Here is a 15394-nt window from a genome sequence, read left to right on the forward strand (position 1 = left end):
GACAACCGACGTCTCCGGACAGTTGTGTCCATAATTTGTAAAATGGCTTCAAACGACTTCTACTGAGCGTATTTTGCAAAGATTCCACCACATATAGCTATATTTTACGTTTTAAGACTCGCGCTGAATATTCCGGAAGTCTTGTTTTTGAGTTGGTGACGAATCCTCACCCTACGTCACTGAAGGAACGCCCTTGACCGAAAAAAGGACACATTGTAGCAGTCCTTCCATCACGTCAATGCATTTTTCTGTACTTGTTTGGTCTGAAAATTTTGTGTTGCACCAAAAGAGGCAGAAGAGGGCGACAAAGCTCCGTGTAAGGAATTAATCAGCCTGTGGAAATGGGCTGATTAATTCCATACACGGAGCTTTGTCGCCACTTTCTGCCTCTTTTTTGATGATACATTTCCCCCCCTATTGCCTCAAAATGGCACGTAATAAATTATTTAATCGATTGCGAACATGTATGCTTTCCTCTTCAGAACTATTTGAATCATATTCATAACTGGATGAGTAACAATAAAGCATATTCTCCGAATCTGAAGCCATTGTTTTGATTCTCCAGCACCCCAAGACGTCTTGTCTTGCTGGAGAATCAAAACAATGGCTTCAGATTCGGAGAGTATGCTTTCTTGTTACTCATCCAGTTATGAATATGATTCAAATAGTTCTGAAGAGGAAAGCATACAGGCTTGCAATCGATTAAATGATTTATTCCGTGTCATTTTGAGGCAACATTGGGGGGAAATGTATCACCAAAAAAGGCAGAAAATGGCGACAAAGCCATGTAAGGAATTAATCAGCCCGTTTCCACCTGGACATATATAATGTATACTTTCCCTCCCTTTTATCCACCCAAGTTCAACTGTAAAAGGGCAAAAAATAATGTAAAATTGTATTATCCATTGGCTTCAAGAACTAAAGTACTGAATTAGACCGCATTCAAAATTTTAATCGAACTCAATCCTTCAACTTCACTACCTCAAGTAGCAGGTTCGCTATGATCTGTGATGGTGTATTCATTCCCTGAGAAATGTCAATAGATAAAAAGAAATGATAATATTGTCTTTATCATGAACACATATTTAAACTGTGCCAAGACTGGTGAAGGGAGCGTGCCGTCTCTTTTTTTGTGCATCACTTCCTTAAACAGATTTATCACCAGTGTTTCACAAGACATTTGATCAGTTCTGTGTGTGTGTGTGTGTGCGTGTGTGTGTCATTTTTGATCGTGAACCTGTATGTAATGTTTGTGTGCGAATATGTATGTGGATGCGTGTACATGTGGATGTGTGTGAATGTCTTGTCCGCTCCCTCAGAATCTTTACATGAGTATGCGATGAGGGATGTGAGCAGGCTAAGGATATTTGAGAGTGCAGAAATAAGCAGAAGAAGAAGAAACTGTGCAGGGCCAAACTATGAGCCTTGAGGGATACTTGCTTTAGAGATACTATTGTACGTGGCCAAATACGGCACATCAGAGCCAACTTGTAAACCGAGTACATTGCATAAGAGTGCCAAGAAAATCTGCTGCTGTGATGGCCACATATTTACAGCTGTGTGCAGTGTGTTCTAATACTTTTTTTTTTTGGGGGGGGGGGGGGGGGGTGAAGGAGCGGCCACATTTCTTATTCACAAAGATAAATATGATGTGTTGAGAGGGTGTGTTGTGTGAGATCTCTGGCATGCAGATGTTAGTGGTGAATAAAGAAAGAGAATATCGAAGGGGATGATGATGGAAAGCTTAACTCATTCACCACCATTCATGAATTTATTCGGGAATTGAAAATATGACGTAGCGCGCCATTCCTGAATTAGTTTGGGGTTTGTTTGTTTTTTTCCGTGCTCGGGTGGTGATAAAGCGCTGGCCAGACCTCTGGCAATGTTTTTTTTTTTTTACTTCCACAAGAGGGCAGCATTTTACTTTTTTTGTCCATGTAAGCACTTTGTTCCAGTTTCAGCTGCTGCTAAAGTGCTGTATAAACCAATATGTATGTATCGCATTGTATTTTGGACAGCCGTCCTCATTTAAAGCTCATATAACTCCAAACTCATATAATTAGGAATGAACTATTCTTTTCTGATGAAAGAAGAGAGTCTAAGATTTCTTACGCTGCATCGAATGTTTACGTAGTCCAAGAAATATATCAATATTCTGTGGGTCCTAGAATTCGAGTGACAATGCCAAAAACCCTGGCACTGCAGTGGACACATTTTTGCACGTCTGGCAGTGAATGAGTTAAGAGAGAAGAAGCACAAGATCACATATACTCAGAAAGAAACACCAAATAATTGTGTTTTAGGGGCTTTGGCTGCTCAGAGCTCATCATTAGGGAAGTATTGAGTCGGAGAGTGGAAAATTCCATTTCAAGGCAGGCGCTTACTTAATTGTCACTCAAGGCCATTTTAATTTCTTTCAACCACATGACAAACAATAACAAAACCTAAAGATGTTTCAAGTCAATGGAACCTCCAAAACCAGATGCTTTTAGAACAAGGTTGTCAACCTCATTTTTTTCCCCACTGGCCACATTTTTAGTTTCTGTGTCCCTTGGAGGGCCGTTATGACTGAAACCAAATTTAAAAAGTCAATAATTACGGTTTATTCACTATTGTTGAAGTTACTGTCATGAAGGGGTTGGTGACAAGAAAATGGTTCCAACATGTCTCTTATTTATTTCATATGAGAATTTAAAATGTTGGAGATTTTGGCAAGCATCATTGAAGTTGACATGTTTTCATTTGCTTTCGCGGGGCCACATAAAAGGATGTGAGGAGCCAGATCTGGCCCACCGGCCTTGACTTTGACACCTGTGCCTTCAAAGATTTGTACATCAAGCAATTATGGAAAAATATGTCTCAAAAGCCAAACAAAACGTAATAGTGCAGTAAATATTAAAAGCCGGTCAGCTCACTCAGCTCCGAAACGAGGATTAACGGCACGTAATTTTGTCTTTGGCTTTTTTGTGATGTGAGAATTATACCGGTTTCGACTACAAAATTGGAAATAGAAATTAAAACATTAGGTAGAAACCGATTGAGCAATGCAATTATCAATTTCTCAAAATGACTGCAGGATACACACTATCATACACGTATGCTTCTGAAGGTATTATACATTATTGTTTTAAACTTGTTTTCTTCAATATTGAAATTGTAGTTAAAATATTTTCTAGTCACTGTATAATACACCTGTTGGACAGAAATTGTTTTTTTCCCCAAATCAGTAAATAAAGCAAAAATACATAATAACCATTAAGATTTTGATATTAACTTTTATATTAGACATGTGAGCCTAAAGGGGTGAAGCAGTATTGGGCAGTGACTGTCTGGTTATATTTTTAATGTACAGTGATAGCTCGGTTTGCCAACCCCTTGGCTTACGAACTTTTCGGTTTACGAACGTTAAATTTATGAAAATTTTACCTTGGAATACGAACTATTTTTCGGAATACACACAGCTGCCACAATGAGTGCTGTGTCGTTCGCGAACACTGACATTTTTTTTGTCCTCTATTCCCCGCCCCCAGGCTTCGGTTAAGCCACATGATTGGTCAAGAGCGCAGCAGTGAAGGGAGGTGTTTTAATCATTAAAGAGACATGCAGACGACAGAGAGACTGGCAAAATGGATAGAAAACAGTGAAATTTGGACTAGTTTCAACTTTGATAGTTCAAAGGCAGAGTGTAGACTGCAAGGTTAAAATTCCCATCAATCAGGCTCCACAAATAACCTGCACAAGCCATCTGTACACTTGATGCAAAAAGCTATCAACCCAGCTAAACAGAACACAATTGATGAGGATTAAGGTACAATTAGAAAGAAAGAAGAAGACTATGTTCCTCATCAAGTGTTTAATGCAGATGAAACCGGCCACTCTATTCCATCAAGCCACCAACGACCATCACAAAGGTAAATAAAATGACTTTATTATACAGTACAGTTTATTTCTTTAATTATAATACAATAGCACATTTATTATACATAAAATACGATATATTTCTTATGTAGTTTTAAGTCTTAGAAAATTAGAAAGTCGAAAATTACGTTTTACAGGGACCTGGGAACGGATTATTCTCATTTTAATGGCTTCTTATGGGAAATTAATTTTTGGGATACACACTTTTCGCCTTACACACTGTCTGGGAACCAATTAAGTTTGTAAAGCAAGATATCACTGTACTTGCTAAATAAACAGGAAGCTATTTCATCAAAGTATGTTTGAGTGCCATTTTAGGAGAAATTACAGATTTAAAAAAGTGTGACGTGAAATGATAAATCTGTTGTCCCTCAAAACAAAACATTAGCATTGACACCCAATCCAAACGGTTGATTTCGGGTTTCCTGCGTTACAAAAATGAAGTTCTTTGGAACTTTTCACAGAAAAAGTGCTTAACTCCACTTTCACCTTTTGAACACAGCACATCTGACAGTGCTTAAAAGTCTCATGCCAACCTTCCTTGAAAAGGAATCTACTGTCGATTTCACTCTGTTTTCATCAGACAGCGCTTTGTGTTTTGGCAGCGGGAGAGAGAGAAGCCTAGCACATTTCTCTGAGTCATCGGAATGGGCGGAGGGAAGGGTTGAGAATGAAGAGGAGGAGGAGGAGAAGGAGAAGAAGGAGGACAAGTGTTAGGCTGTAAATATGGAGTTCCGCTTATTTGCAGGCGAAGGCTTTCACAGTCACCGCCGAGCCGAGAAAACCAACCACTATTGTTTCAACGCTGCTGGCAAAGGAAGAATTCCTGAAACTCAGCAACACACACACACACGCACACACACACACACACACACACACACACACGCACACACACACACACACACACACACACACACACACACACACACACACACACACACACACACACACACACACACACACACATACACGAGGGTGTTTGTGGCAGAGAGAGCAGTGCTATTGTGTGAAAAGTCTTGAAGGACTTTTGCGGAATCTGCTGTCTTCTGTGGCTAACCTTAACTGGAGCACAGTTTCCACCAAAGTGCAGCGTACGAGTCGTTTGTAAGGTGAATTTGTTCGTAAATTGCTTCAGTGCTATATTTTCTTTGAAATGTATGTTTAAGGTTTATATAAATATGTTTCAGGCTGGTATAAAGTAACCTGGTTTGTACTGAAAAATAAACATTTCCGAAAATACCTGTATATGCTCGATAACAGGTCTGGAACCTATGGCTCGCAAGGCATATAAGGCTGTTTTGATGATTGCATCTGGCTCGCCGATAAAACTAAATACACATTCTCGATTTTTCGCTGTTATTTCCCTGTTTGGGCGGCAGTTGGCGGAAAGCGTAATTTTGATTGGATGATACTGACCTATGGCCGTTGATGTCAGGTTAACGCCCCCTTTTAAATTAGCCTGACGAGTCAAAAAAATGACGAGTAGGTTGAATGGACGGAAGGATTCGCCTCTATGGAGAGAAAAAGTTCTGCCGTCATTCTAATTTGCAATGAAACAATATCATGAATGAAAATTTAATATCTGAGAGGCAAATTGTAAGGGATGCAGGTGGAAGAGAGGCGTCGGGTTTACTGGAGAGGTAGAGTTGGGTGTGTTGGGGTAATTCGCTATACAAACATCTTTAAACATCTTTTTGCATTGTTTTGTTTTGGACTTGTCCTATTACGTCACATCCTATTACGTCACATCCTGTCCGTCTTACATGAATGCTCTCCCAGCGCATCTATCTTCCCCTCTTCCTCTTTGCCTCTCCTCTTCTGTTCAACACCTGGCTTTCTGCTTATTTCACCATCCCACGACTAATACCCTGAAGAGCGACGAACCAGGAACGAACGATCACTTTTAACTCATCAGGTGTCATCCGCGAAGCAGTGAAAGTGAATGCCAAAATTGCGGAAGATATCACCGAAGGGAAGAAGGTACGTGACAAAGAGAAGGGGCCCCAGAACAGACCCTTGAGGCACACCAGAAGACACAGGAGAGGACCGTGAAGTGAATGAGTTAATTTGTCATTGTCTCTACTTGCGTGTGACGGAGTCTACCCCTTAAGGTATCAGATATTTTCGCATAAGAGGCCATAGACGAGTCACTGCACGTGTGGTAACTAAAAACATGAACTGATGAACCTCGTGAATGGCTGTGATGAACACCAATTTCAGGTATGCCCCTGAAGTGCTTTGCAATATGACTCATCAGATTAAAACGCTAAAAGTTTTTTTTTTCATGTGGCCAGACATGCGCAAAAATATATCACATGATTGATAAAATGATTGCTCTTTTCTTTCACCGGTCCATGTGGCCCAATTTAGAAAAAGATTTTGACGTGAGCGGCACAAGCGGAATATTAAATAGACGCAGCAAAACAATTTGACTGCCATAACACAGACTCAGTCGCTGCCTTTCAAACTAACGAATGAAACCTCTACCTACTAGGCTCAGTCAGTCTTTTAGGTTCAACTCCTTATACGAAAAGGTCCCGTGTCCCCTTGACCCGCTGTTTGTTTTCCACTGAAGCGTGGACACATTGAGACAAGGGAGGCGGATAGCACAGCCTATTTTGTAATATTTTTTTTCCCCAGCTGCAACCTTCAAACCGAGGCAAAGGAAACTCAAGATTGGTTTGAGCCGACTTCCTGAAAGCAAGAGGGAGACCCACAGGCGCAGAGGGGAAAGGGGACTGTGTGCCAGGGTGAACCTCTTGCTCAACAGATAAGAAATACGTGTGAATGAGTGGGAGTGTTTGTGTGTGCTTGAGAGAAAAATGGAGGAATAGTAAAGAGCGCATGCTCTAGCCAGGGGATTTGTTGATGCCCAAGAAGATCTTGTTTACACTGACTGCCCCTGATGACCCCCTTAGAGGATGCAGCAAGCCTTGCGAAAGCATACACACACACACATGCACGCACGCACACACACACACGCACGCACACACAAGTGCGCACACACCTCGCTCCTCACTTAGCCATGTTTCTCAGAGGACATAGTTACAGGGTGTATAAGGGCACCTGTTCGAAACATCCGTCTCCCCCCCCCCCCCGTACCCCTAAATAAGTACGTTTTGGAAGCGTATGAGAGAAAAAGGAGTGAAAGATGTTTCTTGGATTAGGTCAACCTGGATTTCTGAGTGAGATTTGGGACAGATGCTAACAAGAAGCAGTAGTTGAAAAAGACCTTTTGCAACTCCTGAAGGTAAGGAGAGTGGAGGCAAGTGTGACAGAGTCGTTTGAAGAAAAAAAAATAGAAAGGGTGAACACTTTGGTGTCCGTCACGTAAATATCCAGCCCTTGAAACCTCCAATGTGTCTGTGTGCGTGCGCTGAAGCACAGAACGCAGCCCAGTGCAAGCAAACTCAGCCGGAAAAAGGCGCGCAATATAAAATGTAATTTACAGCATCTCTATCTGAACATTTTTCGACATACTGTACCCGCAAAAATGTTCGTATTTACTGTTATTCGTAGCTAGAATGTTCGCAAGTTGGCAAATTGTCTATTTGTACTGATCTGCTTGATCAATGCAATTGACACATTGCATGAATGAGGTTTTAAACGTCAATTATTATTTTTTTACCATGAGAAGACAACATGAGTGTGCCAAAAAACAGTTCACAATATCAAAACTTTGTGGAGTCTTTGAAGGGGTTATTGGAGAGCGCAGAGTGCGGCATGTTTCACACCTCCAATGTAGAGGCGGCCGACTGGAGCTTTGGCCATGAGGTAGAACTCCAGAGGCGAGTGATGCTTACCAGCTGAGTGCATCTTTGGTTGTCACCAAAGCAGATAGTTTAGTCAGGCGATTGAAAATTAATTTTGAATGACTTAAAGCTAGGGTGTCAAACTCATTTTTTTGCCGCAAGCCACATTGTAGTTATGGTTTCCTCTTGAGGGACATTATGAAATTGGGGAAGCATGGTAATGTTTCATCCCATCCACATTTAGCATATACATGTAGATTGTACAATACATAAAGACATTCACTGCCAGACATGTGCAAAAATGTATCCACTCCTATGCCAGGGTTTTTGTCATTGTCACTTGAATTCCAGGACCCACAAAGCGTTAGAATCCTTAGACTTTCTTCTTTCAGAAGAAAGAAAGAGTTAATTCCTAAATTATATGTATCTGGAGTTATATGAGCTTGAAATGAGGGTGGCTGTTCAAAATACAATGCAACACATTGGTTTACATAGCGCTTGAACATCAGCTGAAGCTGGAACAAAGCGCTAATATGGAAAGAAGGGAAATGCTGCCCCCTTGTGGAAAAGAAAAAAAACATTGCCAGAGGCCATGGCCATCGCTTTATCGGCACCGAAGCATGAAAAAAAAACCCACACAAAATTGGGAATGGCACTCTAAATCATATTTTCAATTCCCGAATAAATCAATGAATGGCATGAATGAGTTAATGAATAATGTCAAACTTAAAATAAAAAATAATTAATTATTGTGGTTTAAATGGGACAATTTGAAATTTTGGTTCGGACTTTAGCAAGCATCGTACTATTTCACAAGTTATATTTGCTTTCGCGGGCCAAATAAAATGATGTGGTGGGCCAGATTTGGACCGCGGGCCTCAACTTTGACACCTGTGACTTACAACAAATTCAGGAATATAATGTATGTAATTGCGTTTTCATTTTGCTGTATTAACATTAAATAATTGATGTGGGCAATACCAAATGGCTACCGCAATTCAGATGCAAGATACGATATAGTTAGCTTATCGAGTTTTCAAAGAGTTACGAACATAAACTGGTGCTCAACTTTTAGTGGGTGGGATTCAGCTTTATAAGAAATCAGTAAACGCCAAAATATTGTCTGTTGTTTTGGGTGAACGCACCATCCATCGAAGAAATCTGAGCCAGCAAAGCAATTGCTAGTTTTGGCTTTTCATTTACATTACAAAAAAAGTATAAAAGTATGACTAGCAGTTAGCTCACATTTTAGCTAATATTTTCAGACTTTCTGAGGAGGATCATTTTGAAAATGTTTTTTTAATGCAAAAAAAAAAAAAAGCTTTTCTTTGATCACACTTGAAGCATGTACGAAATACATATGACATACATCGTCTTTGCCCGCTAGATTAGCACCGCTGCGATTTTCACATTTGTGCGACGTCGCGAGGTTTGGAGCCTCCCTGTGACATTTGGCTTGGAGGAGTCCCTTTGACTCACATGGACGTGCACGGCAGCTGACTCACCAACCTTGTCTGTCACAGTGATTAATGCTGTGTGGAAACCATGGTAGTGCTAATGTACAATAATAGGAGCAGCAAAAAAGGGGGTGGGGGGTGGGTCGAGATTTACAAGTAGCTGTAATAAAACAAAGTCACTGATCAATTCCAAATAGGCTCTTAAACTCATTGGCCGCCTCTCTGATGTTCTATTCTACAAGTGAGTTGATTCGTAATTTAACATCTTTTTGGTGATAAAGTCATAATTTTATCGGAATCAGTGCGCATGGAGCCAAACATTAAGGATACGGGACGAAAGTAGGACAAAAGCTTGTGTCTGACACCATCCTTCCTCTTTTTTTCAGGAAAGAGGTCACCCGTACCTACGAGCACTCAATCAACCTGCAGACGACCTTGCTTGTCCTGAATACAGTGTCCCCACCGCTTGTCTGCTACGCAGCCATCGCTGTGAGATCACACAGCCATCGGCAGAGGCTGAAAGAGTTCTTTTAATGCACTTGCCACGCGTGCAATGGCTCATCTATTGCTTCTGATCTTTAGTGCACTTGAATGGAAAATTAATCAACAATAAATCACAATGACATCATAATTGATTAATATGCCAAATAACTATAGAAGGTATTCAGAGGAGGTAGTGGTGGGGAAACAGTTACGTTTTATTTATTTATGCATTTTTTATTTATTTTTTATTTATCTATGTATTTATTTATGTATATATTTATCTATGTATTTATTTATTTATGTATGTATTTATTTATATTAACTCCTCAGTATGTGTCATTAAAATGTTATTTTGGGGGAAGCTTTGAATAATTCTCAAATGTTTTATGTTGTCGTGTGGCAGGCACATGCTGAAAAAGAAATATTTTAAAGTCAATATTTTGCAATATTTTTGTCCATTGAAACCAGTTCGCATAAGAGACATATACAATACATGTTGATTTATATAGCGCTTTAAAAAAAGCTGAAGCTGTAACAAAGCGCTTTACATGGAGAGCCATCATATAATCGGAAATAAACATGTTGCCAACAGGAGGATAAGCAGGTGTGAAAACGCAATTGATTTTTTTAAAATTCATCTTCACAAGTTATTCTTTTTGTTGGGATGATAATACCATTCATTACAACATTTATTGGGGTGAGGACAATAGAAAAAGCTGGTAACCATTTCAATGAACATAGGCTTGCTCAAAAACTTAGAAGTAGATCATGACAAGTCTAATGACCCTTTTTTGGTCAAATGAAAGATAGGAATAATCTATTGTACAATGGACCCACCAAACCCAGCATGGCAGCCACATTGAAGATGCCTTAAAGGACAACCGACGTCACTTTTTTGTTTTTTAAGTGACACCAGAAAAAAAGGATTTTATAGCATCTAAAATACCCATAATACGCAGTATGATATTTTTATTCAAATGCAAAACACCAATAAAAATGACTTAAAGTGTCCAAAATCTGCAAAAAATTGAGCTGCGAATTGGGCATTTTCAGAAAGTCCCGCCCCCAGTTTGTGACGTCACGCCAAGACGTCTTGCATTGCTAGTGAATCAAAACAATGGCTTCAGATTCGGAGAATATGCTTTCTTGTTACACATCCAGTTATGACTATGATTCGAATAGTTCTGAAGAGGAAAGCATACATGTTTGCAATCGATTAAAGAATTTATTTGTGCCATTTTGAGGCAACATTGGGGAAAATGTCTCACCCAAAAAAGAGGCACAAAATGGCGACATCCTGTGGTCACCTCCGTTTACACAGGCTGATAAATTCCTTATATGGCGCTTGGACGCCCTCTTCTGGAATTCTGGCGGCTTTTGGGTGCAACACGAGGTCCCCAGACCAAACAAATACAGCAAAATACATTGACGTGATGGAAGGACCACTGCAATGCGTCTTTTTTACGGTCAAGGGTGGTCCTTCAGTGACGTCACGTACGGACTCGTCACCAACTCAAAAACAAGACTTACTGAATATTCAGTGCGAGTCTTAAAACGTAAAATATAGCTATATGCGGTGGAATCTTTGTAAAATACGCTCAGTAGAAGTCAGTTGAAGCCATTTTACAAATTATGGACACAACTTGTCCGGAGACGTCGGTTGTTCTTTAAGCCATTGTAAATCATAAATGTAAAGAACAGGCAGGATCCTCTGATTGAAAACCGTCAATGTCACACAGCAGCGACTGAGAAGGTGCAAATTAAACCACAAGGGCGCAGACATCAGCTGTGACAGTCAGGTCAAATTCCTGATGTTGGTCTGATGAGTGCTCGCCACCCTGGAAGGTGACTTGAGAATGTGGACATAGCGGAAACAAAAGGCATGGGAAGACAACACAGAGGTGAATGGGTGAGAGGTTGGCTCGGTGTGCATTTGACTCAGTGAACAAAAATAAAAATGGAAGAGGCAGACAGAGAGGAAAGTTATCGTAATGTGTAAAAGGCCAGATTCTTGGATGATGTATGGTGCACAGAGTGCATGAGGATGTGGAAGAAATGGGTGTGGGAGGCGTAGAGAAAAGCTCGCTACAAGTCCTTATCGCTGCGCAGAGCAATGTGGGGAATGATGATGCTGGGTTCAACACTGCTGGTCAAAGATACTGATACTAATTTGCTTACTTTCAATAGTACACTTTCAACAAAAAAAAACTAATTCAGGCACGCACGGCAGCAAACCAAACCAAACGTAAGCAACGGATGACAATGTGAGCAAACATTTTGCAAGCTAATGCTACGAGCAACAGTTCTGTGTTGAATGAGTTGACAGTGAGAGCCAAATGTGGGTTTAGCTAAAAATTCCTCTTGTTTTTCTATTTTCCTTGTTGAACTTTTGTGGAAGTGGGAAGTTTGTAAACTGAGTAGACTACCAGAGCTCAGAATTTTTACTTAAAACTCATTCACTGCCAGACGTGATAAAATGTGTCCACTTGAGTGGCAGGGTTTTTGTCATTGTCACTTGAATTCCAGGACCCACAGGATATTGAGTTTTAGGACTACATAAACTTTCAATGCAGCATTGGAAACTTTAGACTCTCTTCTTTCATCAGAAAAAAAGACTCAATTCCTAAATCATATGGGTCTGGATTTATATGAGCTTGAAATGAGGGTGGCTGTTCAAAATAAAATGCAATACATACACATTGGTTTATATAGCGCTTTAACAACAGCTGAAGCTGGAACAAAGCAATAACATGGAGAAAAAAGGGGGAATGGTGCCCCCTTGTGGAAGGTAAAAACATTGCCAGAGGCCAAGGCCAGTGCTTCATCGGCACCCAAACAAGAAAAAAACAAAACCCGAACAAATTCCCGACTGGCGCTTTATGTCCTATTTTCAATTCCAGAATAAAATTGTAAATGGCAGTGAACAAGTTAATCTGATTTTACATAATTTGGTGCCATCCCCAGAATCACAATGTGATTTATTGCTGTCAAAAAAACTACCGTGCATGGAATGTGAGCAAGAAAAAAAAATGAAATATTCCTGATTTTCTAACAGTCTGAAGGCAGCTTTTTTTTATTAGAAATTTGGACATCCTCCATAATGGATTATGAGGCAGACATGCTAACCACTACCACATCATGCTCCCCTAAAAGTACGCGTTCAAGCTTAAATATTTATTTTGACACTCGTCCACGAATGACAAATTATTCATTAGCGACAAGGGGTCACAAGGGCGAAAGCTGTGCTTGTCTTATCAGTGATTCAATAAGTCATCACAATGATGCAGCGACAGCGTGTGTGTGTGCATGAGAGATAGAAAGAGAGAGAGAAGGAAGTATGACTGTCACAAGCTCTTTGTTTCCGCACATGTTAAGTCTTTGAAGAATGATCGCCGAACTCTGCAGACAGCACGTGTGATAATTTAATTTTTCAACAGTAGCCAAAATGGAACTGTATAGTGCCACTTAGCACTTAGCAGTTTTTTTGACGACGATACTAGTGCAGCGTATTCTACCGGAAACAAATTCCTTGTGTGTCCTACATACTTGGCAATAAAGATGATTCTGATTCTGATTCTGATTTAATACAAACCCCAGAAATGTGCAAGCCTGAAAATGAGCAAAATGCATCATCCTTACATTTTGACACTGTCAGATTTGTGTATCCTGTTTGTATCGCCCGCACTTTATTTTCATTTGTTCTGTGTTTTGTATCCATTTACAGTATATATTATTTCATCTATCACAGGCCCTCCGGCAATTCTTGTTCCCTTGTCACTGATGTTAGCAGTCGGCAGGGCGCTTGTTATCCAGTACCTATTTTGACATCCCAGCCAGACGGCACCAAACTGGCAGGTGTGCACAAAGACATAAGATATGTGCCGACAATGAACCACTTAAAAGCTATTGTAGTAAAAGTGATGGGGAGAAAAGTGGGTAAGGGTCAGTGTGCGTGTGTGTGTGTGTGTGTGTTGGGGGGTGTTGTTCGCGTAGGCGTGGCTAAATGCCATCTTGTCAGAGGCAGACAGGTGGTCAAAGCAGCCAGACAAGCAGGTCGTTAAAGGCTGGCGGGGAGCTGAAGGCTGAGCTACGAGCTCAGCATCTCAACAGGCCATAGTCGATAGAGGCTGGGCTGATAAATACTGCCCCTATCTGGGCCTGAAAGGGTATTGCAGGGTTCGATTAAACAGACATGTTGCACAATCAGGCAGACAAGTTGCACTGGAGGGGGTTGGATTTTTTTTTTTGTTGATTTTTCAAAGACTCCCCTCAGATTACTAAAAACCAACTCAACATAACCAAATTGTTTGTGTCTAACTGTCATCTATAATTTAGTTGGTTTGTCTAAACGTTAACCCTTTCACTGGATTGGATTTGGATTTACCTTTATTAGTCTCACAGCGGAGAAATTTACATTTCACAGCAGCAACGTTATGAAAGGAAGAGGAAATGAAAAAAATAAGTAGAATAACAAAATACAGGAGCTGCTGGAAATGTAGCCACTCTCACGGCGCCATCTTGAAGTCAAAAGAACGAAAAAAAATCTCCTCCAGAAGAGAATATGACAACACTACACATGCACCTTGGAACCTGATATATTGATAAACTGAAATGACTGTTCATGTTCCACATTGTTCCATTACATTTGCCTGAATTTAAATTACCGTATTTTCTGGAATATAAGGCGAATGACATATTTAAAAACCTTTTCCATACATAAGGTGTGCCGCATTATAATGGGCACCTTCAATGAATAACATATTTGAAAATGTTTTCCATACATAAGGTGCACCGGATGATGAGGTGCACGGTCAGCTTTTGAAAAAAGTATTTTCTTTTAGGTGCGCCTTATAGTGCAGAAAACACGGTAATATTAATCAATTATAGCCGGCTAGCGCGAACCGTTTTCTTTGAAAACGGGCGGAGTAATCAATTTATCCATCCATCCATCCGATCCCATTCATCCCCACAAGAGTCACAGAGCGGGCTGGAGCCTAACCCAACTGTCTTTAGGCAGTAGGCTGGACATACCCTGAACCAGTTACCAGGAGGGCATACAGTGACAACAATCCGCCCTCACACTCACACCTAAAGACAACTTACAGTGTTCAATTAGCCTGCCTTGCATGTAATTGGAATGTGGGGAGAAACCAGAGTACCTGGAAAAATAACCACGCAGGCATGGGGAAAGCATGCAAACTCCACACAGGGAGGCCCGATCTGGAATTGAACGTGGAAAAGAAGACTCAAACAACCCACTCGACTGAACTGCTCTGAACACAACTGGGCTTCTATAGGCCCACGTGTTAACAATTTCAACAGCATTCGTGTTACAGTAAAAATGTTCTGAATTAACATTGCACACGGTGAAAGACATTCGCACAAGCACATGCACACACACACAGAGCCGCATAGCCAGCAGCGGTAACATATGCTCCACTTTCACAATATAGTGAAGCTTTCACCCTAGAAAAGGAGTCTTGACTCACAAACTTCGCTAAACCCGCTGCCTTTGTTGTGTTCACCACATGTGGCAAGACTTTATTTCAGAACAATACACCCAAGAGGACAAAAATGAGTACACCCACCCGAGCGCGAGACATAAAGCAACATAAAAAGGAAATCAGGCAAGGGTTTTGCGGAGAGGAGGGCCTGTCAAGAGCATGCAAGCTTGATTTATTAGAGTGGGGAAATGTTGCGTCTTGTCAGGATGGCTTGCACCATTTCTGGGTCCAGACTGCAACCCTTGAAAGATGCATCACTCAGATCACGACAAACTGGCTC

The sequence above is a fragment of the Hippocampus bargibanti genome, linkage group LG10 (assembly GCF_051943395.1).
Source record: "Hippocampus bargibanti isolate YZ-2025 linkage group LG10, ASM5194339v1, whole genome shotgun sequence".
In the NCBI taxonomy this organism is placed as follows: Eukaryota; Metazoa; Chordata; class Actinopteri; order Syngnathiformes; family Syngnathidae; genus Hippocampus; species Hippocampus bargibanti.